This window comes from Schistocerca piceifrons, chromosome X, assembly GCF_021461385.2.
Source record: "Schistocerca piceifrons isolate TAMUIC-IGC-003096 chromosome X, iqSchPice1.1, whole genome shotgun sequence".
Lineage (NCBI taxonomy): Eukaryota > Metazoa > Arthropoda > Insecta > Orthoptera > Acrididae > Schistocerca > Schistocerca piceifrons.
The window spans coordinates 130321556-130348512 of NC_060149.1; positions in this window are offsets into that span (position 1 = coordinate 130321556).

Sequence of the window (26957 nt, forward strand, 5' to 3'; positions counted from 1 at the left end):
GAGAGAGAGAGAGAGAGAGAGAGAGAGAGGGAAATACGGAGAGAGAGACGGGGATGATTAAACGCAAGAGCCGTAGAGAGATAGAGAAGGAATGAAAGCTCATGAATGCTGTTTACACAGACGTAATACAGAACGACAAAGATTGCTGCCATAATTTGGGTTCGATTTGCAAACCTCGTTTAATTACATGCCCGTATTGCTGCTCTTTCCACTCCCGCACATGATACGTGAGGAGAATAAGATGCCGTACTTATTGTTCCAGCATGGTTCATTTTCACGCGTCATTGCGTGAAATTAACGTAAGCGTTCCCTTTGTTACGTGGAAATTCACTCTCGGTGCAAGAAGTAGCTAATGATGCTACTATAATTATTCGCTTCAAAACGTAATTTACTTCTTGATTGTGTAGGCCATCTCCGTGTGATGCGGCCCCCTCCGCAAGCAGCACATACGTGAATTGTGTTCTGCCAGCTCTGGCATTGCCATAGCTCCGGGTTTCACTCGTCTCGGGGCTAGCGCCATGCAGCCTAGGGCAACAGGGTTAACATATCGTAATTTTCAGAGTGATTCGTATTTTTCACCTAATGAATATCGCTTCTCGATACGCAAGTCTCTTCTCACGTATTTATTCGGTATAACAGCTTCATATTCTTCGACCTATAGATTCGCTTTTAACCGCTAGGGAACGTTATAGTTATGATTTGTTATGAGCCCGTGTTATTTTTCGCAGCTTACGAGTTCAGAGAGAGTCGATTAGAACATTAGTAGAGATGGTCCTTTGCTCTTTCAAACAGGATGAAACCAATTACAGAGGCAGCCCATAGCTTTAGTAACACTGCTTCTCTTAAGAAGGAAGGGAGTAAGTTTAGAGTTGAACGTCCTGTCATTAGGTAGGAGCATTTCGCAGTTGGATAAGGATGGGGAGAGGAACCTGCCGTTTCCTCTGCTGATTAAAGGGATACCTGGGAAACCTGAATCAAGACTGCCAGATAGAGATTCGCATCCGGCTCCTTCAGGTTACGAGTCCTGTGTCTTAACTTTCACTTCTCTCAGAGAGAGAGAGAGAGAGAGAGAGAGAGAGAGGGGGGGGGAGAGAGGGGGGGGGGGGAGCCGCGGGATTATCGGGAACCTATATAGTAGCTGAGATAAACTGCTTTTAATCGGAGCAAAGTGCTCCCATTAATTACGTAAATACAGTATTTCCAAAAACATTTTTATGTTGGTGTAAGGTCTGTCAAAATGAAGAAGGAGACTAGTTTTTTTGTACTGTATGCGTTTAACCTTCTGTTTACTCCAAAACGCATGGTGGGTGGCATGAAATTCTTGCTAATAGTTAGCTCAGTTTTACGGTACCTGTGTCATATATATTGAAGAACCAAAGAAACTGGTACACCTGGCTGAAATCGTGTAGGGCCCCTGCGAGCACGCAGAAGTGTTGCAACACGAAGTCGCATGAACTCGACTATTGTCTGAAGTAGTGCTGAGCGAACTGACACCATGCATCGTCAGAGCTGTCCATAAATCAGTAAGAGTACGAGGGAGTGAAGATCTCTTCTGAATACCACGTTGCAAGGCATTCCAGATATGCTCAATAATGTTCATGTCTGGGGAGTTTGGTGGTCAGAGAAATTGTTTAAACTCAGAAGAGTGTTCCTGCAGCAATTCTGGACGTGTGGGGTGTCGCATTGTCCTGCTGGAATTGCCCAAGTCCGTGGGAATGTACAATGGACATGAATGGATGCAGGTGACCAGATAGGATGCTTACGTACGTGTCACCTGTCAGAGTCGTATCTAGACATATCAGGGGTGCCATATCACTCCAACCGCACACGCCCCACGCCATTACAGAGCCTTCACCATCTTGAACAGTCCGCTGCTGGGATGGAGGGTCCAGGGATTCATGAAGTTGTCTCCATATCCGTACACATCCATCCACTCTCTACAATTTCAAACGAAACTCGTCCGACCAAACGACATGATTCCAGTCGTCAATAGTACGACGTCGCTGTTGACGGGCCCAAGCGAGGAGTAAAGCTTTGTGTCGAGAAAAAAAAAATGGTTCAAATGGCTCTGAGCACTATGGGACTTAACTGCTGAGGTCATCAGTCCCCTAGAGCTTAGAACTACTTAAACCTAACTCACCTAAGGACATCACAGACATCCATGCCCGAGGCGGGATTCAGGATTCGAACGTGCGACCGTAGCGGTCGCGCGGTTCCAGACTGTAGCGCCTAGAACCGCTCGGCCACTTAGGCCGGCTGTGTCGAGCAGTCATCAATGGTACACGAGTGGGCCTTCCGCTCCGAAAGCCCATATCGAAGATGTTCGCTTGAATGGTTCGCACGCTGAGACTAGCTGATGGCCCAGCATTGAAATCTGCAACGATTTTCGGAAGGGTTGCACTTCTGTCACGTTGAACGATTCTCTTCAGTCGTCGTTGATCCCATTCTTATAGGATCTTTTTAAATCCTCACTTCATTGTTACCTCGGAGACGCTGTGTCCCACCGTTAGTGCCCCGATTATAACACGACGTCCAAACTCGCTTAAATCTTGATAACCTGCCATTGTAGCAGCAGTAAGCGGTCTAACTACTGCGCCAGACACTTGTCTTATATAGCCGTTGCCTGTTTACATATCTCCGTATTTGAGTACGCATGCCTGTAGCAGTTTCTTTGGCGCTTCAGTGTAGGTTGGCACCGTCTGAAAAAAGTATACTAACACCTATTAGTGGACGTTAATATGGGATGTCCACTGTATACTCCTGACGGCTTCAACTCTGCCGGGGACAGTTTCAGTGACGTGTCTGAATGTCTGTGGACGAGTGGCAGCACATTTTTTCTCAAGAGCCGAACCAGAGAAGGTAGTTATGTTGGGTGATGGCTTCCGGAGCGAATTCGAAGTGCCAACTCATTCGAAAGGTGTTCCATTCGGTTCAGGTCGGGACAATGGGCGTGCCAGTCCCATACAGGAGTGTTACTGTTCTAAAAACGTTGACCTGCAGATGGTGCCTTATGGCAGGGTTCATTATCACGTTAATACAATCACCGATTCCGAAGTGTTCAGATACTGTATGAACAGTGCTGTATAATGTGCTAATATTCGTCTGTATTTAGCGTTTTCTTAAACGCAATGAGAGGATCACACCCAGTCACGCGTAACAGCCCAGTAGGGTAATATCGCCTCCTCAGTTCCAACACTTCACAGGTGGTACTACACACATCTACATCTACATTTATACTCCGCAAGCCACCCAACGGTGTGTGGCGGAGGGCATTTCACGTGCCACTGTCATTACCTCCCTTACCTGTTCCAGTCGCGTATGGTTCGCGGTAAGAACGACTGCCGGAAAGCCTCCGTGCGCGCTCGAATCTCTCTAATTTTACACTCGTGATCTCCTCGGGAGGTATAAGTAGGGGGAAGCAATATATTCGATACCTCATACAGAAACGCACTCTCTCGTAACCTGGACAGCAAGCTACACCGCGATGCAGAGCGCCTCTCTTACCGAGTCTGCCACTTGAGTTTGCTCAACATCTCCGTAACGCTATCACGCTTACCAAATAACCCTGTGACGAAACGCGCCGCTCTTCTTTGGATCTTCTCTACCTCCTCTGTCAACCCGACATGATACGGATCCCATACTGACGAGCAATACTGAAGTATAGGTCGAACGAGTGTTTTGTAAGCCACCTCCTTTGTTGATGGACTACATTTTCTAAGGACTCTCCCAATGAATCTCAACCTGGCACCCGCCTTACCAACAATTAATTTTATATGATCATTCTACTTCAAATCGTTCCGTACGCATACACCCAGATATTTTAGAGATGTAACTGCTACCAGTGTTTGTTCCACTATCATATAATCATACAATAAAGGATCCTTCTTTCTATGTATTCGCAATACATTACATTTGTCTATGTTAAGTGTCAGTTGCCACTTCCTGTACAATGGCAGGTAACTTTCTCCAGGCATTCGCCATACCCAAACTCTTTCATCGGATTGCCACGGGATGTAACGTGATTCATTACTCCAAATCACGCGTTTCCAGTCATCCACTGTCTAATAGCGTCACTCTTTAGACCACCTCAAGCGTTTCTTAGTACTGACTACAGAAATGTTTGTCTTATGAGGAGCTGCCCGACTATTGTACCTCATTTTTTCGAACTCCTTACGTACAGTGATTGAGCTAGCTGGACTGCTGGTAGCATCTCGGAACTCACAAGTGATTCCTTCCGCTGATTTCATGCGACGTTTTACAGCAACTCTTCCAATGATCGATTGTCCGTGTCAGTCTGGTTTAGCTGGTTTTGTTCCTTCTCGTTTCTATTTCACAGTCGCAATCTAACAGTCGACTTTGGTAGATTTAGAGGGTTGAAATCTCCCTGACAAATTTGTTACTCAGGTGACATTCAGTGACTAGTGCAGACTCACTCTGCTGTAACTGCTTCTCTACTGACAACATAATAATCCCCGCAGTGTTGTAGGCCCCATGGCTTCGTGTTCTGCCTAATCTATGTAAACGATTAGGAGACAATCTGAGTAGCCATCTGAGATTTTTTGCAGATGATGTCGTCATTTATCGTCTAGGAAAGTCATCAGAAGACGAAAAAATGGCCATGTGATTCAGACAAGGTATCTGTACAGTGCGAAAAGTGGCAATTGACTCAAAATAATGAAATGTGTGAGGTCACACTTGTGAGTACTAAAAGGAAAATCTTTAAATTTCGGTTACACGATAACTTAAGAATATATAAAGGCTGCCAATTCAACTTAAAACATCTAGAGTTTACAATTACGAACAATGTAAATTAGAATGATCGCAATGGTACTGTTGTTGTGAAGGCGAACCAGAGATTGCGTTTTATTGGTAGAGTCAATTTGTACAGAAACCAGATGGCAGTTATAAGAGTCGAGGGGCATGAAAGGGAAGCAGTGGTTGGGAAAGGAGTGAGACAGGGTTGTAGCCTCTCCCCGATGTTATTCAATCTGTATATTGAGCAAGCAGTAAAGGAAACAAAAGAAAAATTCGGAGTAGGTATTAAAATTCATGGAGAAGAAGTAAAAACTTTGAGGTTCGCCGATGACATTGTAATTCTGTCAGAGACAGCAAAGGACTTGGAAGAGCAGTTGAACGGAATGGACAGTGTCTTGAAAGGAGGATATAAGATGAACATCAACAAAAGCAAAACGAGGATAGTGCAATGTAGTCAAATTAAATCGGGTGATGCTGAGGGGATTAGATTAGGAAATGAGACACTTAAGGTAGTAAAGGAGTTTTGCTATTTAGGGAGTAAAATAACTGATGATGGTCGAAGTAGAGAGGATATAAAATGTAGACTGGCAATGGCAAGGAAATCGTTTCTGAAGAAGAGAAATTTGTTAACATCGAGTATAGATTTAAGTGTCAGGAAGTCGTTTCTGAAAGTATTTGTATGGAGTGTAGCCATGTATGGAAGTGAAACATGGACGATAACCAGTTTGGACAAGAAGAGAATAGAAGCTTTCGAAATGTGGTGCTACAGAAGAATGCTGAAGATAAGGTGGGTAGATCACGTAACTAATGAGGAGGTATTGAATAGGATTGGGGCGAAGAGAAGTTTGTGGCACAACTTGACTAGAAGAAGGGATCGGTTGGTAGGACATGTTTTGAGGCATCAAGGGATCACAAATTTAGCATTGGAGGGCAGCGTGGAGGGTAAAAATCGTAGAGGGAGACCAAGAGATCAATACACTAAGCAGATTCAGAAGGATGTAGGTTGCAGTAGGTACTGGGAGATGAAGAAGCTTGCACAGGATAGAGTAGCATGCAGAGCTGCATCAAACCAGTCTCAGGACTGAAGACCACAACAACAACAACTTAGAAGATGCAACAGATTGAGGATATTCAACCCAGTTGTGAATCGTGTGATTACTGCCATTGTTTGCAACTGTAACTGGGGAATAGTGGATGCACCGGCTTGTGATGTTTTATGGTTTGAGTTGACAAATACCTACACTACGCTCGTCCGTCCTCTTTTGGAGTGCTGTTGCGTGGTATGGGATTCTTACCAGATAAGGCTGACGGAGGACTTGGAAAAAGCTCAAAGAAGGGCAAGTCGTTTCGTATTATCGCGAAATAGGGGATAGTGTATCACTGATATGGTACTTGAGTTGGGGTTTCAATCATTAAAACAAAGAATTTTTCGTTGGCGCGATCTTTTCACGAACTTTCTCCTCCGTACGCGAGAATATGCCGTTGGCGCCCACCTACATAGGAAAAAATGATGATCGTTGTGTGATAACAGAAGTCAGAGCTCGCACGGAAAAGTTTAAGTGTTCATTTCTCCTGCACGCTTTTCGAGACTGGAACGGTAGGGAAATTTTTTGAAGGTGGTTCGATGAGCCCTCGACCAGGCACTTAAGCGTGAACTGCAGACTAGTCATGTAGATGTAGAGAGATGTACTGGCGGATCTGCTCTCGTGGCATCTTGCGGTCAATATTGAGGATATTCAGCCCAGTTGTCAATCGTGTGATTATTGCCATTGTTTGCAACTGTAACTCGGAAACCGTGGATGCAAAAAGATGGTCCAGATGGCTCTGAGTACTATGGGATTTAACATCTGAAGAAATCAGTCCCCTAGATTTAGAACTACTTAAACCTAACTAACCTAAGGACATCACACACATCCATGCCCGAAGCAGTATTCGAACCTGCGACCGTAGCAGCAGCGCGGTTCCGGACTGAAGCGCCTAGAACCGCTCGGTCGCAACGGCCGGCACCGTGCATGCACCGGCTTGTGATGTTTTATGGTTTGAGTTGACGATGCACATATCTAGCTTGTTTTTAAGTTGTGACGGCCTAATGGCGTAAAAAAACGGGAGAATGTTGCCCCGAAAATGTGGCAATAACCACACGACTGACGACTGGGCAGAAAATGCTCAGTATTGCTTGAACAACTGTTGTATGATGGCTTCACTTCAGTTCTCCTTTGGCCAGTTCCGCATTACATGGGGCTCTCCAGATACTTTTTATTAGATAGCGTAAGAGAGGTGTCCAATGTGTTGTGACTGCGTCGGTCAGAAGCAGGTTTACTCGAGTATTCCTGTTTTAAATTTTCCTTCACTTTGTTACTGTACAGTGTATCTTACATTGTCTATTTACAAATGCAATCTGTAGCCTATATTATAAGTGCTGGCGGGTGTGGCCGTGCGGTTAAAGGCGCTTCAGTCTGGAACCGCGTGACCGCTACGGTCGCAGGTTCGAATCCTGCCTCGGGCATGGATGTGTGTGATGTCCTTAGGTTAGTTAGGTTTAATTAGTTCTAAGTTATAGGCGACTGATGACCTCAGAAGTTAAGTCGCATAGTGCTCAGAGTCATTTGAACCACTATATTATAAGTTGTCCTGGTTTGAAATCTGATCTACACACAGTACAACGTTGAAGTGGAATCACATTATAGTATGTATAGTTCTGCTCATAAAATGACGCTTGCGGTTGTGCGAATGATTGGAAGAGTTACTTCTAGTCGACATTCGGTACAAGGAAACCGACACCTTATTTGTGTATGATTAAAAACTTGGCTAAGTCAAGGGTGGACAAATGAAAAGAAATACCTGGATATTGATGTGCTGTCGGTATGATTTGGTGGCACAGTTCGTTAGTCGACAGATTGGAACATAACTGCCCGACGATGAAAGTTTCTTGTTATTAGTTAAACTTGTGTTTGTGTCAAGTTGGTATCTGACAGATGTATAAAACATATTTTGATATCAAAATACGTAAATCTCAATGAGGGGCATCAGAACTGTGTTCAAATTATATTTTGAACGGAAGTATCTGAAGCTCACGCTACAGGATACGAAGTCCAGACTAAACAGTACATCAAACAATTCGCCTGCGACAAAGCAATCCCTTTTCAATTAAATTTACCTATTTTTTTATTTAATAGTTTGGTTGGGGCACCCGTTGGGCAGACCGTTCACCAGGATGATAGGATGAGGAGGAGGACAGCACACCCAGTCCCTGGCCGGGAATCGAAGCTGGGCCCAGAGGATTGATAATCCGTCACGCTGACCAATTAGCTACCGAGGGCGGACAATTTACCCCTGCTATGTGACTACAAAACAAATAACTCAGATTAAAATGTTGTCCCTGATTATTATCAATCGTTATCTTTAGCCTCGCAGCCGCGTGGGATTAGCCGAGCGGTCTCAGGCGCTGCAGTCATGGACTGTGAGGCTGGTCTCGGCGGAGGTTCGAGTCCTCCCTCGGGCATGGGTGTTTGTGTGTTTGTCGTTAGGATAATTTAGCTTAAGTAGTGTGTAAGCTTAGGGATTGATGACCTTATCAGTTAAGTCCCATAAGATATCACACACATTTGAACATTTAGTCTCGCAAACAATCACTGTACCAGAACTGTCACTGCAATTACTCAGCAAATGAACATAAAAATTACCGTATCTGACTAACTGATACAAATGTTTGAAAATTCACAAGATAGCACTTTAGTGAGACTTGTTGCTGATAGTGAGGCTCATTACTGATACTGATATTATTTTCACAAATACACCCGGAAAATCACTGTGCCTTACGGTGGACATTAACTCTGATGGTAATTAAACTTATTGGTTTGCCCCTGCGCACGTAACTCTCGTCTATTCTGCTACCTGTTGCTATTAAGACAATGATGAGATTGTCAAAAATCAAATTTCATTTACCGTATTTCCGATGTGGAGTGCAACACGTTCCCTTACCAATTTTCACAAAATGCTTCTCAGTAAACAACTAGCGATGTGCAATGCCAGTAAGCATACGCAGTCGAGAAAAAAAAGGTCATGGGTAATTAATCTCAACGACTGATAAATGAGAACAAAGACTCCAAACATAACTATGCTTCATTAAGCCATAGCAACAATACAGCCTTTCATAAAGTTCTCACAACTAGACAAGTAAGCAAAATTTTTTTAATGATTTTCTTGTGTATAATTACTTCCCTTGATACTTGTTTCAATTATGGGACAAAACCACATGTTGCATTATAATACTTCTACAGTAAACTTCAACCATACGCGAAATTCCAACAATAATAAATTGCACAGTTACAAATATATATAAAAACTGAATTACCTTAAAATTTCCCCTTTTAACATTCTTCTACTGATATAATCAGGTTTTCTTTCCTCAAAATACATTAGTACAAAATCATTAAGTAATGCTGCCTCCGCCACACGCCAGGCCAGCTTCCATCCTTTTCAAACCAACTACATAGCCAGACAGTCCAACACACACAACACATTGCTACTCTCTGACTTACCATAACATCCTTGGTCTCAAAACACAGACCTGCAAAGAATATGATTATATCGATACTACAGATGTTGAGTACATTTATCAGATTCGCAATTTCATTCACAATTGTGCCCAAAACTTCATGAAAATCGACATGGCAAATAGGACAATCCGTTTCAAAGATAGTGTTTGGAACGAACCCTGCTGTGGAAGAAATATTTGTGTTAGTACACGAAATTGTTACATCACAACTAAATTTGTTTAACGCAATGAAGATATAATAGTTCTTATTAAAATGTTTTGGGCATTCAATCGGCCACGAAATGTTGCATTACTCAATATCACTGCTAAAGGCCTTCGACCTCAGTTACCATTTGCATCGTGCGAGGATGTGGTGACCAGCAAATAGCTCAATTTCCGCCGCCTCCTCCCACGCAGCTTTGGTGACGTTCCAAATGCCATCTCGGGTTCTTGGCACGGACTTAGGACAATTTATTTTTCACACTACTCGTTTCCACTGCGCTCATACGTTTGCGATAGGATTGAGGTCTGGAGTAGTTGAAGGGCAATTTAGGAGTCTCTTTCTGCCCTGCAACAACATCTTTACCATCATTCACATGTCTGTTGAAGACAAGTCCGACTGGAAATAGATTACTGCTTCAGGAAGTAGTTATCGATCTTAAGGGATTGCGAAGATTCGTAATACCCAAATAGTAGCCAGCATCAAAGAAGTCATTAATTCCATGACGCATTTCGTGTCCAGGTGAAGGCATGCAGTTCCATACTGTCACAGGCACAGGGCTATTGTGAGATGGTTATAGGATATATTTTGGCTCGCAACAGGACGTCACTGGGCCTGCTGTTTATACTGGTCCAGGACCATCACTTAAAGAGTAAAATATAGATCCGCCGGAAAACATTGCCTTTCATTAAATGTAAATATTATTGCCTCCGGCAAACGCTAGTTGGTAGAGTCGATGATCATCACGAAGTTTCTCCTAGACGACTGTACGTTTGAACTGAAGTCTGGACATCCGAAGATAGCGCAGAACCTAATCCAGAGACTTGGAAATGCAATAGTGTCTCATCTACACTGCGTACATAAATTGATTTTGCCGTGATGTGTTCACCACCTTATTATCTTAGGTCAGATGCATCGTTCGCCTGTTCTAGTCTCCAGTTCCTCGATACCGTTCTGCACATAGTCCCGCAGTTTGCTCAAGGGCGTCATATCTCCGCCAAGACTGCGGCGTCATGAAATTCCTTTCCTCCACAAGAGCAATGACGTGGTCATGCATGACAGCTTATTAATAAAGCAGCTTTAAGTGAGACGTAGTGGTTATCCGGCTTGAATCATGTACTACACAGGAAAAAATTGTAACTTACAAGGCTAGCAGGTAAACTCAGGCCATTGAGTACACGGCTGTAGATATTACTAACGAAAGTTCCATTCTTCTCTGTCCACCTTTTTCGTTTAAATGTTCTGTCTCCATAATCATGCGAATATCAATAATTTACAGCAATACTTTTTTTGTCTTCATAGAATAAATGTAGAACACTGAAAAGACCATTCGAGCTATGTTCAAGTAATATTAACTTTTCCATTGTGTTCGCGGCGTAAACTACAAAACTGACACGTGACAAAATCATCATGTGGTGCAGTGAAGACTTTTCTGAACAAAAATTTCTGTTTTATCAGTTCTTGCAGAACTATCACTGTCTTCATCACAGCTGAGGTCCACTGTATTTGCTTTCAGACTATTGGAACTGTCGCAAGCTGAAATTTCTTTTTCGGTATCCACCAATGCAGCTTCCACTGACTGATTATCCTCCAGATTACCTGAAAACTGATTGTTCTTACCACCACTCAAGTTTCTCAAGATGTTACTAGGCTTTTTAACTTTGAATGGGTTTTTCGAAAGTTGTTCAACAGGCGAAGAAACTTTGAGAATTGAAACAGATTTGGACGATTCATCAGAACCCAAAAAAAATCTATTCTCCCATTGACACGTGACATTTCATGCCCGTCAGTGCCGCGGGAGAATCAAACCTGGCTTCGATTTCCTTTTGAAAAAGGAATATTAGGGGTTAAGCTCCACATCTACGACGAAGTCATTATCGACGGTGCACAAACTCGCATTTGGTCAGAAATCACAAGAGAAACCACCCGTTTCCTTTCTAAAAGAACTATCTCGTTACTAGCCTTAGAGAAGCCATGGAAAATCTAAATCTAGATGACCGGGAGGGAAATTTAATTCATCTCCTCCCGCCTAGAAGTGTAAATATATCCCACTAATGTGATTACATTTCGTACCTAAGTGTAACAGATAGTTGACTACCTCATTTTCTCTGTAACTGCAGTTCTTAGACAATAATGTTCCGTTCATGAATTCACAGTCGTTCATCCTATTTATTTTAAGACATTGATCAGTCCATGCGAATTTTTACTACAAGGTATTTTCTGACACGTTTTAATGTGTTGTGTATGCTAGTACAATGACTAAACCAGCAAATCAAACGTACCTTTTTCGTTTTACTTATACGACTGCATATTGGTGATAGTTGTGACCATAACCACTATGGCTGTGTTGCATTCTTATTAGATACGCCATTAAGTGCTGTTCTTTCCATACTTCAGTGCTGATCATGACGTGCTGAAAGTTTATAAATTAACTTTCGTGGGCCATCGCTTGACAGATAGCAAGGGCGCGTAATTACAATTGTAGATGAAATGAAATGACTGAAAGTGTTAAATTTAATTAAAAGAAACTCAAGAAGGGAAACGTTTCGTTGCTTGACGTATCTTATTTCGTCATTTCCCTACATGCATTATACGGTTCAGGCAGTCGAATTGTCACACTTTATTGTTCTACTATCGACCTCTAAATTGACCCAACCGGATTTTGCTTGAATAAAATGGTTTCTCTTCAAAAATTGACATTTTAAGTTCATTGAGCATTTGTTACACTTTTGTGCTGCTATACAACCAGCGCGTCCCTCAATACATTCGCTTTTTGATGATTACGTAATTGATGCCAGTCGCTGGACCAATACACAGGGATTGGTCGCATTAGCGTCAAATATGTAATTTACTCAGAACCCTCCCAATAATTCTCAGCCTTCCATCGTCTCCCTTTGAGCTGATTTTACGTGTACATACTATTTCATATGGTTTGGTAGAAATGACCACAGGTATCTGAATCATTTTGCAGACTCCAGAATTCTTCTACTAATTACGAAATGAAATTACCACTAGATTTTTTTCTCTTTGTTATGGCCAATATCTTCGATTTATCCGCACACAGAACACCTGTCCCCCAGTACGCTAAATCAAAATACTGCCTACGTCTTTCTGAATTCGCTTACCATACTCCAGAAACGATACTTTCCTACAGACAACAGCATCGAGAGTGAACAATCTCGGATTGCTGAAATCCTGTCTATTAAATAGTTTATGTATATGCAGAATATTAGTGGTCCTATCAAGCTCCTTTTCAGTACACTTCATGCTAGCTTCACATTCATTAAACACTAATGACCTACCGCAGCTTTGCGCAGGTAAAACTAAGTATCTACGGTCGAACGACTTGTCTGGTGTAGCGGTAATAAACTATATACACCAACCATCCTCGTGAGAAACAATAGCAAAATCCCTACAGCAGTTGCTGAGATTAACCATCAAAACAAACAGATTCATTTTTTTTAAATTCCAGTCTTCTACTTGTCCACCTCCCCCTCTCTCTTTCCATCTCCTCCTGCCCATTCCCTGTTCCATCTCCTCCTCCCAAATCTCTCTGTCCACCATCTCCTGTCCCTCTCTCTGTCCATCTCCCCACTTTCTGTCCGTCTCCTCCTCTCGCCTCTCTCAGTCATCTCTTCCTTCCCCCACTCCCTGTCCATTTCCTCCCCCCACTCCCTGTCCATTTCCTCCCCCCCCCCCCACTCCGTCCACCTCCTCTTCCCCATCACTGCCCTCCACATCCTCTTCCCCCTCACTCTGTATATTTCCTACTCCCCCTCCTCTATCACCCAATTATCACCCGTTCCACAATGGGAGGGTGGTGGTTTTTGCCCCGACAGTATTTCTTACCACACAGAAAGTAATATGTGTAACAAGTTTGTTTGAGATCGATCAAGGGGTTTAAGCAGGAGATGTTGAACACATGTTTATGTCACATACTTTGAACACATATACGTGTGCTTCTCTGCTGTTTTACACCATACGAGTCGAGAGGGGATGTTAAATTTACGTATGATATTCTGCCGAGTAGCCTGAACTTAGGTCCGGAAACAAGTTGGCAAAATGATTCGGGCACTGCATTCTCCAGACATGGTTGACACACTGAAAAGCACAAATAAGGGACAAATTGCACTTTGCACTTTTTTAAAAAAGTATTCCAAGTTAACTAAATACAGGAAATGATACCAACAGACTATTTTAGAACATTTTTTACATCGTCCCATCTCTGCCACGCCCATAGTTGCAGTGGTAATGGGGAATTTCACTCTCACAGTATTTTTTACACAAACAACAAGTCTGTACCTAAAATATTTGATTGAAACTACTCCAGATGCTGATTTGTCCTTCAGTGCCACCCCTATTTCATGCCTATCTCTATGGGATGTAGGCGGTTCTTAACCCCATAGCACCTCTTTACACTTAACAAGCAACCAGTAAATCCCCGAGTCTTTAATGAATCGAACTCTGCTGTATAAAGTTGCTTCAAACTTCTTCTTACTTCATAAATGAGTTGTTGTTGTTGTGGTCTTCAGTCCTGAGACTGGTTTGATGCAGCTCTCCATGCTACTCTATCCTGTGCAAGCCTCTTCATCTCCCAGTACTTACTGCAGCCTACATCCTTCTGAATCTGCTTAGTGTATTCATCTCTTGGTCTCCCTCTACGATTTTTACCCTCCACACTGCCCTCCAGTACTAAATTGGTGATCCCTTGATATCTCAGAACATGTCCTACCAACCGATCCCTTCTTCTAGTCAAGTTGTGCCACAAACTCCTCTTCTCCCCAATTCTATTCAATACCTCGTCATTAGTTATGTGATATACCCATCTAATCTTCAGCATTCTTCTGTAGCACCACATTTCGAAAGCTTCTATTCTCTTCTTGTCTTAACTATTTATCGTCCATGTTTCACTTCCATAAATGAGTTAATGTATTAAATATTCGACGTTAAGCATCTGAGCAAGAAAAGTTTAGAAAAGGCTTGAAATTGTCTTTAAGGCTTGTTGGAAGTCACTATACAGTATTATTATTGTACATTTGACGCGTATAGTCTGGGTAGTTTGGGTTCCATTTTAAGAAAAGCTAGTTTTTCATGCTGCTCTATGTTTATGAGACCATATCTGCTGAACTATGTGTTGTTCAGTGATATACACTGATCAGTGAGAACAGTATGGCCACCTACCTAATAACAGATATATCCACCTTTGGCACGGATAACAGCAACGATATGTTGTGATATGGAAACAATGAACCTTGGTAGGTGGCTGAAGGGAGTTGTCATCACATCTGCACATTCACAAGTCATCTAATTCCTGTAAGTTCCAGGGAGGGGAGAAGATGAGCACCTGACACCATGTTCAATCACATCCCAGGTGTGCTCGATCAGGTTCAGATATGGTGAGCTGGTGGGCCAGCACATCAATTGGAACTCTCTACTGTGTCCTTCGAACCTATCCATTACACTCCTGGCCTTGTGAAATGGTACATTATCTTGTTGAAAAATGTCACTGCCATCAGAAAACATGATCGTCATAAAGGAGTGTACGTGGTCTGCAACCAGTGTACAATATTCGTTGAACGACACATTGCCTTGCATGAGCTCCACTTGACCCATTGATACCCAGGTAAATGTTCCCCAGAGCACAATGGAGCCACAACCAGCTTGTTTCCTCCCCACAGGACAGGTGTCGAGGAGCTGTTCTCCTGGAAGATGACGTACTCGCACCCTCCCATCACCATAATGAAGAAGGTATCGGGATTTTTCAGACTGTTCAACGCTCTGCCACTGCTCCATCATCAAGTGTCTATGGTCATGTGACCATTTCAGTCATAGCTGCCGATGTCATGGTGTTAACTTTGGCACATGCACGAGTTGTTGGTTGCAGATGCCCATCATTATAAATCTTTGGTGCACTGCATGTTCAGATATACTTGTAATCTGCCCTGCATTGAAGTCTGCTATTAGTTCCGCCACAGTTTGCCGCCTGTCCTTTTTTACCAATCTGCTCAGGCTACGACGTCTGACATCTATAATCAAGGGTGGCTAGCCAACCACACGACGTCTGTACGTGGTTTCACTAACCACAGCACTCCTCTAACACCCAACAAGTTGTGCAGTTTCCGAAATAATCATGTCAAGCCTCCAGGGCATCATAATGTGCTCTCGATCAGACTCCGACAGATCGCGTGCCTTCCCAATTCTACACACAGACAACACGTTCACTGATACTACATGCACTGTGCGTGTGTCTGACTAGGAGTCATTCCTTGCCAGGTGACGCTGCTATAGCCTGGAGAGGATTATATCGACAGCAGGTCGGTGGTCATAATATTCTGGTTGATTAGTGTAATTGTGCAGGAACATGTAGTTATGTGGCTACTGTCTGCAAAATGTGTTGAGAATAGCACTAAGTTTCATCACTTTGTGGGGGACTTCAGTGAGAAAAAGTTTCTTAAAGGTTTGATATTATGTGTAAAGTTTGTTGGAAGTACCCAAATGCTCTTATTCTCAAATACTGGGTCAACATAGTCTGGATATTTGCACATGGTGCATTATGCTTCTTTTTCATACCCAATTTTTAAGAGATAGATGGAATTTACCCCCACAGCACTTCTTTCCACATAGCAAGTGATATGTGTATCAAGTTTTGTTGAAATCGATCTAGTAGTTTAGGAGAAGGTGTTGAACATTTATACATACATACATGCATACATACATATATTTTTAAAAAATAGTGGGCTTTAACTGTGGCTTCATCCACATATGTGTTTGACAAATGCGCTGCACCCATCTCGTCCTCCCACTATCTTGGCCTGTCTTCTCTTCCTCCCTCTCTCTCTGACTATTTGTTCCTTTTGCCATCTATATGTTCATACCTTCTTCCCCACTTTGCTCATTCCTCCTCCCTCTCTCTGCCCATCTTCTCATCTCACCCTCTCTGCCCATCCACTTCTGACTCCTCTGCCCATCTCCTTCTCCTCCTCTCTCTTTTTGTCCATCTCCTCTCCCTGTGCATCTCCTATGCCCCTTCTGTCCATCTCCCCATCCTGCCGCACTATCCCTTCCATACCCTCTTGCCCCCCTCTCTGTTCAACCCTCTGTCCACTCCCTCCTTCCCCCTTTCTCTGTCCTTCATCTCTCATCCCACTCTTTGCTTATCCAGCGCCTCCTGCCCACTCTCTCTGTCCATTCCCTCCTCTATCTGAGACTCCCCCTCCTCCTCCTCCTCCCCCCCCCCTCCTAGCCATGCCCATCAGCGTCTTTAGCCCTGCACAACAGGTTTATGAAGCAGGCTGATAGCACTCCTGTACAACACACCTGTCATGCAGGGTAGCCTACAGGTTGGTAGCTGGAAAGCCATTTTTTAACCATGACATAAGGACGCCTTGCAAATCAGGTCGACATAGCTAGCCAATACTACTCCTATACACCACACCTATTGTGCAGGGCAGCCAACGGGTAAATGAGATATCGGGGAGAAGTTTATAGCGAAATTAGAATTATATATTAATACCTTCCGCTGCGGACGGGCGTTGATATATATCAACAGGGACAGGTGAAAATGTGAACCCCGATTGGGACTGGAACCCAGGATCTCCTGCTTGCATGGCTGACGCTCTAGCCATCTGAGCCACCGAGGGCACAGAGGATAGTGCGACCACAGGGACTATCTCGCGCACGCCTCCCGCAAGACCCACATTCTCACCTTGTATGTCCACACACTACATTCGTAGTGTCCCTACCCAACACACTCATTACTCGTGAAAGGCACTCTAACCAAGTCCTGTAAGATTTCGGGTAATATATGTGCAACCACACAGAACAGGGTGGTCATGCCCAGTATTGCCAGAACTATACAGGGTGTTACAAAAAGGTACGGCCAAACTTTCAGGAAACATTCCTCGCACACAAAGAAAGAAAATATGTTATGTGGACATGTGTCCGGAAACGCTTACTTTCCATGTTAGAGCTCATTTTATTATTTCTCTTCAAATCACATTAATCATGGAATGGAAACACACAGCAACAGAACGTACCAGCGTGACTTCAAACACGTTGTTACAGGAAATGTTCAAAATGTCCTCCGTTAGCGAGGATACATGCATCCACCCTCCGTCGCATGGAATCCTTGATGCGTTGATGCAGCCCTGGAGAATGGCGTATTGTACCACAGCCATCCACAATACGAGCACGAAGAGTCTCTACATTTGATACCGGGGTTGCGTAGACAAGAGCTTTCAAATGCCCCCATAAATGAAAGTCAAGAGGGTTGAGGTCAGGAGAGCGTGGAGGCCATGGAATTGGTCCGCCTCTACCAATCCATCGGTCACCCGTATGAAATCATGATAACGTGCTCCATTGAGCGTAGGTGGAAGAACACGGGGCACAATCAAGACATCACCAACAATGCCTGCCCAAACGTTCACAGAAAATCTGTGTTGATGACGTGATTGCACAACTGCGTGCGGATTCTCGTCAGCCCATACATGTTGATTTGAAAATTTACAATTTGATCACGTTGGAATGAAGCCTCATCCGTAAAGAGAACATTTACACTGAAATGAGGATTGACACATTGTTGGATGAACCATTCGCAGAAGTGTACCCATGGAGGCCAATCAGCTGCTTATAGTGCCTGCACACGCTGTACATGGTACGAAAACAACTGGTTCTGCCGTAGCACTCTCCATACAGTGACGGGGTCAACGTTACCTTGTACAGCAGCAACTTCTCTGACGCTGACATTAGGGTTATCGTCAACTGCACGAAGAATTGCCTCGTCCATTGCAGGTGTACTCGTCGTTCTAGGTCTTCCCCAGTCGCGAGTCATAGGCTGAAATGTTCCGTGCTCCCTAAGACGCTGATCAATTGCTTCGAACGTCTTCCTGTCGGGACACCTTCGTTCTGGAAATCTGTCTCGATACAAACGTACCGCGCCACGGCTATTGCCCCGTGCTAATCCATACATGAAATGGGCATCTGCCAACTCCGCATTTGTAAACATTGCACTGACTGCAAAACCATGTTCGTGATGAACACTAACCTGTTGATGCTACGTACTGATGTGCTTGATGCTAGTACTGTACAGCAATGAGTCGCATGTCAACACAAGCACCGAAGTCAACATTACCTTCCTTCAATTGGGCCAACTGGCGGTGAATCGAGGAAGTACAGTGCATACTGACGAAACTAAAATGAGCTCTAACATGGAAATTAAGCGTTTCTGGACACATGTCCACATAACATCTTTTCCTTATTTGTGTGTGAGGAATGTTTCCTGAAAGTTTGGCCATACCTTTTTGTAACACCCTGTATACTTATATGGATATGGTGTCTGTTTTTTCGGACATAAGTATATAGTTCTGGCAATACCAGCCATGACCTTCCTCTTCTGTGTGGTTGCACACATATTACCCGAACTCATACGGGACTTGGTAACAATGTCTTGGGTAGGGACACTACGAATATGGGTCTCGCGGGAGGCGTGCGTGAGATAGTCCCTGCAGTCGCAATATCCTCTGTACCCTCGGTTGCTCAGATGGATAGAGCGTCTGCAATGTAAGCAGGAGATCTCGGGTTCGAGTCCTGGTCGGAGCACACATTTTCACCTGTCCCCGTTGCTATACATCAACGCCCGTCAGTAGCTGAGGGTATTAATAAATAATTCTAATTTCGTTCTAGACGGCTGCAGGTCATCAATGGTGTCTGTTATTTCACAAAAAGTGCTCGAAATTACGGGCTCCTGTTTGAATGCATGCCATGCAACAACGCTGCACTGACTGTCGCACTCTTTCAAGCGCCCCTGGCAAAGTGGAAATTGCATCGGAGGCTGCTGCCACAATGTGTGCTATCAACTCTTCAGCAGTCTCAAGGGGTGTTTCAGAGACAACAGATTTCAGGTGGCTCTAGAAGAAAAAAATTTGTGGCCGACAAGTCACGGAAACACGGAGGCCGTGCCCCTGGACCATCATGGCCTCTCCAGTTCTCACCAGTGGTTTCAACCAAACGCATTTGCACTGCATGTACGAAGCGCGAAGGTCCACCATCGTGTTGGTACCACATTCACTGTCGCATGTTGAGTGGCACATGTTCCAACAATTCTAGTAGAGTTTCTCGTAGAAAGATTTAAGTATCTGTTTGCGTTCAGTCGTCGGGGAAACACGTATGGAGCGATAAGATTATCGCCTAACCAGACGGCCCAAATGTTGACAGCAAAGCGATCTCGGTGAACACGATCGAAAATGGCGTGCAGGTGTTGACTGTGGCTCCTTAACACACGCTCTCGTGTAAAGGACGCCAATCATAAAAAGTACACTGTTCGAAAAGTCTGGTTGAATGGCAGACCTCTACAAAAACCACTGGCAAAATTCAATTCGACGTGGAAAATCTCTCAGATTAAGGGCGTGAACCTTCTGAAGGCGAAGGAGTGCATATCATCTTCATGCCACACACGCCAAATTATGGAGAGGCTTACACCCATTTCCCGTGCTTCACGCCGCGAGCTTGTTGACGGTGTGTGCTAACGCCCCCTCTTCAAACCCTGGTGTACACACTGTTCGTTGACGACCGCGTCCTTCAGGCCTTCGCACATGTAACACAAAATGAATACACCGGGTTTCCAAGTAGGCCTAAAATGTTCATGTGTCATTACGAGAACGTCCCAGTGAAAAATATACCTCAGGTGAACCTGTTTCTCGTAGGGGCCTGTGGATGGCGTGGATCTGGCACTCGACGATTCGGAAACCGCCGAACGTGCAAACGTTGGGCAGCGTAACCATTTCTAACCACCGCCCCATAAGCAGAGTGCATGTCTTCCCTTTTCTCCCAAGAATAGTGCTCCATTTCCTGTCCGCTCCACACGGAAACAAAACATTGAATGTCCCCGTTTGATGGGAAACTGACGCAGAGCGAACCAGACTCCGCAGTGTACATAGATGCTGCCCTTTACGCAGCACCTATCAAACAGGCATTTGCACAGGCAAAGGCAAAGCGTTCACGTCCCAGTAAGAGGCGGAAAAACCGTAGTGTTGCCCGCATGGAATATCCGCAGCTGTATGGACTACAGCGTTTGCAAATAAAGGTCATAAGACTTCAACCTACGTCTATTTTACCGTTACGTCACTAGTACATTGAAATCGTGGCCCTGCAGACGTGCTGATGGCATTTTCTGTGCCCACTCTATTGGCGGCGCGCGATGGTGTTCAACGACGCCTAGTGCTAATGGATATTACGTGATAAGTGTGCTTGTTATGACCCACTCTACCAGCCCTCTCATTTTCTACATTCATTTCACATATACATCAAAAAAAGTTTTGCATCAACCCGATTCCCAGAACTCCTGAAGATAGACGTTGACTTTGGATATTTTATGACAGACACAGTCCCTTTGACTGTTCAGAGATGTCACTAAATGCGCCCAAAGATGTAAGCAACTATGCGTTAGTAGCGCCTATTAGACGGAGGCGGTCCGACAGCCGATCAGTTCCAGTCATTCCACCTGGAAAGAAGTACACGGCTCGTGTTGTCTGTAGTTCAATCATACCTACACGGTCAATACCGCGGTTCGATCGCGTCCACATAGTTACTTTATGACAGGAAGTGCTCTCAACAAGGGAAGTGTCCAGGCGTCTCGGACTGAACCAAAGCGATGTTGTTCTGACATGGAGGTGACAGAGAGAGACAAAAACTGTCGATGACATGTCTCGCTCAAGCTGCCCAAGGGCTACTACTGCAGTGTACGACCGCTATCTACGGATTATGGCTCGGTGGAACCCTGACAGCAAAGCCACCGTGTTGAATAATGCTTTTCGTGCAGCGATAGTACATCGTGTTAAGACTCTAAGTGTGCGCAATAGGCTGCATGATGCTCAACTTCACTCACGACGTTCATGGCGAGGTCCATCTTTGCAACCACGACACCATGCAGCACGGTACATATGGACCCAACAACATGTCGAATGGACCGCTCAGGATTGGTATCACGCCGGCCGCTGTGGATGAGCGGTTCTAGCCGCTTCAGTCCGGAACCGCGCTCCTGCTACAATCGCAGGTTCGAATCCTGCCTCGGGCATGGATGTGTGTGATGTCCTTACGTTAGTTAGATTTAATAGTTTCTAAGTGTAGGGGACTGATGACCTCAGATGTTAAGTCCCATAGTGCTTAGAGCTATTTTTGACTGGCATCACGTTAACCGATAAGTGTCTTATATGCCTTCAACCAGACGGTCGTCGGTGACGTGTTTTGAGGCAACCCGGTCACGATGAACTGCTTAGACACACTGTCCAGCGAATGTAGCATGTTGGAGGTTCCCTGTTGTTTTGGGGTGGCATTATGTGGGAACGACGTACGCCGCTGGCGGTTATGAAAGGCGCCGTAACGGCTGTAATATACGTGAATGCAATCCTCCGACCGATAGTGAAACCATATTGGCAGCATATTGGCGAGGCATTCGTCTTCATCGACGAGAATCCGCGCCCCCATCGTGCACATCTTGCGAAAGACTTCCTTCAGCGTAACAAAACCGCTCGACTAGAGTGGCCAGCATGTTCTCCAGACATGAACCCTATCGAAACAATCCTGGGATAGTCTGAAAAGGGCTGTTTATGGACGACGTGACCCACCGATCACTGTGATGGATCTCCGCCGAATTGCCGTTGAGGAGTGGGACAATCTGGACCAACAGTGCTTTGATGAACTTGTGAATAGTATGCCACGACGAATACAGTGCAAGATGACGTGCTACTGGGTATTAGAGGTACCGGTGTGTACCGAAATCTGGACCATCACCTCTGACGGTCTCACTGTATGGTGGTACAACATGCAATGTGTGGTTTTCATGAGCAATAAAAAGGGTGGAAATGATGTTTATGTTGATCTCTATTCCAATTTTCTGCACAGGTTCCGGAACTCTCGGATCCGTGGTGATGCAAAACTTTTTTGATGTGTGTATACAGGGTGGTTCATTGATTGTGACCGGGCCAAATATCTCACGAAATAAGCGTCAAACGAAAGATCTACAAAGAACGAAACTTGTTTAGCTTGAACGGGGAAAGCAGATGGCGCTATGATTGGCCCGCTAGATGGCGCTGCCATAGGTCAAACGGATATCAACTGCGTTTTCTTAAATAGGAACCCCCATTTTTATTACATATTCGTGTAGGACTGCGATTCATTGGCAGAACACTTAGAAGGTGCAACAGGTCTACTAAAGAGACAGCTTACACCACGCTTGTCCGCCCTATTCTGGGGTATTGCTGTGCGGTGTGGGATCCGTATCAGGTGGGACTGACGGATAACATCGAAAAAGTGCAAAGTAGGGCAGCTCGTTTTGTATTATCGCGAAATAGGGGAGACAGTGTCACAGACATGATACGTGAATTGGAGTGGCAATCATTAAAACAAAGGCGTTTTTCGTTGCGACGGGTTCTTCTCATGAAATTTCGATCACCAATTTTCTCCTCCGAATGTGAAAACATTCTGTTGACACGCACCTACATAGGAAGAAATGATCATCACGATAAAATAAGAGAAATCAGGGCTCGCACAGAAAAATTTAAGTGCTCGTTTTTCCCGCGTGCCGTTCGAGAGTGGAGCGGTAGAGAGAAAGCTTGAAGGTGGTTCATTGAACCCTCTGCCAGGCACTTTATTGTGAATAGCAGAGTAATCACGTAGATGTAGATGTAGATGAAGTCATCTAGTGCACTTCCCAAGGCAGTGTTACAGGCCCACAACCTTTCTTAAATTTATATAAACGATTTAAGAAATAATCTGAGCAGCCTTCTTTGATTGCTTGCAGATGATGCAGTTGTCTACCGTGTAGTAAAGTCGTCACAATATCAAAACGCATTACAAAATTGTTTAGATCAGATACCTGCATTACGCGAAAAGTGACAAATCAGCCCTAAAAATAAAAAGTGCGAGGTTCTCCATAGGAATATTAAAAAAATTCCTTCCAGTTTCAGCTACACGATAAACTATACAAACTTAAAGGTTGTCGATTCAACTAAATACCTAGGAATTTCCATAGCTTGCAACGTATATTAGAACTATCACTTAGAAAATACTGTGCGGACTGCAAACCAAAGACTACGTTTTATTGGCAGAATGTTTGGAAGATGTAACGAATCTACTAAAGAAACTGCCCACTTTGCAGTTGTCCATCCTCTGAGGAGTTTCCGATGGGCGAGGGTTGCTCTAGTTCTGCATTTACGAAAAGAACCAGTCTTTCCATACCAGTTTCCTGCAACAACGACGATAGTTTTCCGTATGTGGCATTGTTGTGATTTTAACAACACAGATGTCGACGATATGTTACAAAAATAAGAAGTACGTAGAGGAGGCCTTTGAGGGCCCGCCCTCCCCCCTCCCCAGTCGAAATTCTGAGCTTGGCTCCTTCGAGCCATCTCGTTACATAAGCGAGACAAGAGAAGTAGCACGTCAACATGGGGAGGAGCAGCTTCCAATCTAGTGGCGTGCTTATGTTAAAAGTTGTTGTCCGTGTGTTTAATATGAAAGAGTAAGAATGCGGGCCGCGAACAAAGCAGCCGCGGTAACGAGCTGCCGGCGGCAGCCGAGTCATCATAATCAGGCCCGATCACGCCGTGATGGCCCGCGCGATAGCCACAGCTTACGCTGCAGCTCCAATTAATTTTCTTACTCGAGATTACGTGCCATCTGTGAAAGCAAAAGTCACTTGGTGCGGATGTCCCAGATGCTGGTCGCAATCCTCCTTGGGAAAAACTGAAATAAGATGCTATCTGCAACGCTGCCAATACCAAATTGTAAACATTTATGAGTTCCAAAAGAAATCCGTTGGAATTCGATTACTCGATAAATAGTACAATTCTCAAGGCTGTCAATTCAACTAAGTACCTGGGTGTTAAAATTACGAACAACTTCAGTTGGAAAGACCACATAGATAATATTGTGGGGAAGGCGAGCCAAAGGTTGCGTTTCATTGGCAGGACACTTAGAAGATGCAACAAGTTCACTAAAGAGACAGCTTACACTACACTCGTTCGTCCTCTGTTAGAATATTGCTGCGCGGTGTGGGATCCTTACCAGGTGGGATTGACGGACGACATCGAAAGGGTGCAAAAAAGGGCAGCTCGTTTTATATTATCACGTAATAGGGGAGAGAGTGTGGCAGATATGATACGCGAGTTGGGATGGAAGTCATTAAAGCAAAGACGTTTTTCGTCGCGGCGAGATCTGTTTACGAAGTTTCAGCCACCAACTTTCTCCTCCGAATGTGAAAATATTTTGTTGAGCCCAGCCTCCATAGGTAGGAATGATCATCAAAATAAAATAAGAGAAATCAGAGCTCGAACAGAAAGGTTTAGGTGTTCGTTTTTCCCGCGCGCTGTTCGGGAGTGGAATGGTAGAGAGATAGTACGATTGTGGTTCGATGAACCCTCTGCCAAGCACTTAAAAGTGAATTGCAGAGTAATGATGTAGATGTAGCTCATGAACTTAAACTTTTCCGTGACTCATTAATGCACTTACATGAATGAAATGCGTTTAAGCAAAGGCGCTTTGATGACGCTGGTTAAAATTTTCTTAGAAATTCCCAATATATTACTCAAATTTCCCATACAATTTGTTCCTGAAACAACAAAGTATGGTATAATTTAATAACTGTAGTCCTTAAATGTGAAATATAATTCTGAACATGCACAGTTGCACTGAACTATACTCAGTACTTTGTCAGGGAAGGCTCATTTAAACAATACAATACGTGGTTCCGAGTTATTACGTGCTACTACATTTAAGATATCAAACTATGGTGCAACTTAATAGCTTTTTAGTCTTTAGCGACCTATAAACAACCTACACCAAAGTCTGAAGCCTCACCAATGTCATTACTGTTCAGTGTTTGCTTTTAACTTTCCTCTTCCGCCTCTGCTTCTTTGATTTTTTGCTGACCAGTCAACTCTAGTGTATGTGAATAATGATCTGTTTGAAACAGAGTTAAAGTTTTCAGATTTTTTTTTTAATAAATTACTCGTGCTAGCTGTAATAAACATAATGAACCCTGTTTAATGCGTTTATGAAAGAAGTTTTTCAATTATTGTCATAATTACAATCTCTAATACGCGGCCTGGATTAGGTACAAAGACTGGATCTTTCGTTTGTACAGCAATTAATAAATTGTAATGTCTGGTCACTGTAGTCCTACAACTATATATCACCTTAATATAGAAACTAACTCTTCCAGTATCTTCAGTTTCTTAATCCTCAGATTTATAAGAGTTACTGAATGGTTAGATTCCAAAATTTAGAATCTTCCGGCCGACAAAAATAGTGTGAGGCATACGGCAGCGAAATACATTGCCAGTTTATTCATTTACTTGACCGTCACAAACACAACACTGTTTCAAAAGGAACTTGTGCAAGAAATTCTACATCCATAACATCATAATTTCGCAATAGTTACAAATAATTTCAGTGCTGCCAAATTTTTTCCAAATTTGTTGTCCTTCTTCACACTCTAGGGAGGGAAAAAGCTAGAGTTACTACATTTTTCTCCCCAGTTTCAACTAGAACTTTGAACATCACCCAGTACTACATTAGTTCCGACATAATTGTTACTTGAAAAATTATAGTTCCAGTAAATTGTTATTCCGATTGAAGATTTTAGATGTAATTTGATGATAAATGCAGAAGTACGCAGAATATCAATGCATAGAAAATTTGTAAACAAACAGGGATGGGAAGCAAAAGTGTGAAAATCTTATAAGTGTCATAACAGTAAATCACATAATCAGTCGGCCTGCTGGAAGATTAGAAATGTGGTATCTATTTGATCTTCTCTGTGAATAACACTCATTACTTCGGGTAAATAAAGAGCCAGATGTATTGCACAAAAACTATATTTATTTAATCCATGTTACGTGTCAATAATTGTTTTCTTCGAGGTAATTCATTATCGTCGAAGAAAGTATATGTTCCAAAATCCTACTGCAAATCGACGTCAGTGATATGGTTCTGTAATTCAGCGTTGTGCTTCGTGGTGTAAAACAGCTTCCCTGGCCAGGTAGATCACCAGATCTATCGCCAACTGAGCATGGGTGGGTCATGGTGAAGTAGGAAATTACTTGTTCTCCACAGCCGAATTGCAACAAAAGGTACAAGTGGCTTGGCATGCTCTACCGTAGGATGCCATTAGGCACCTTTATGATAATTTACATGTTGGAATACATTCAAATGGCTCCAAGCACTATGGGACTTAACATCTGAGGTCATCATTCCCCTAGAACTTAGAACTACTTAAACCTAACTAACCTGAGGACATCACACACATCCATGCCCGAGGCAGGATTCAAACCAGCGACCGTAGCAGCAGCGCGGTTCCGGACTGAAGTGCCTAGAACCGCTCTTCCACCCCGGCCGGCTAGGAATACGTGCCAGATTGGGTACCCTGTGTATTGATGGGACAGTCTGGAC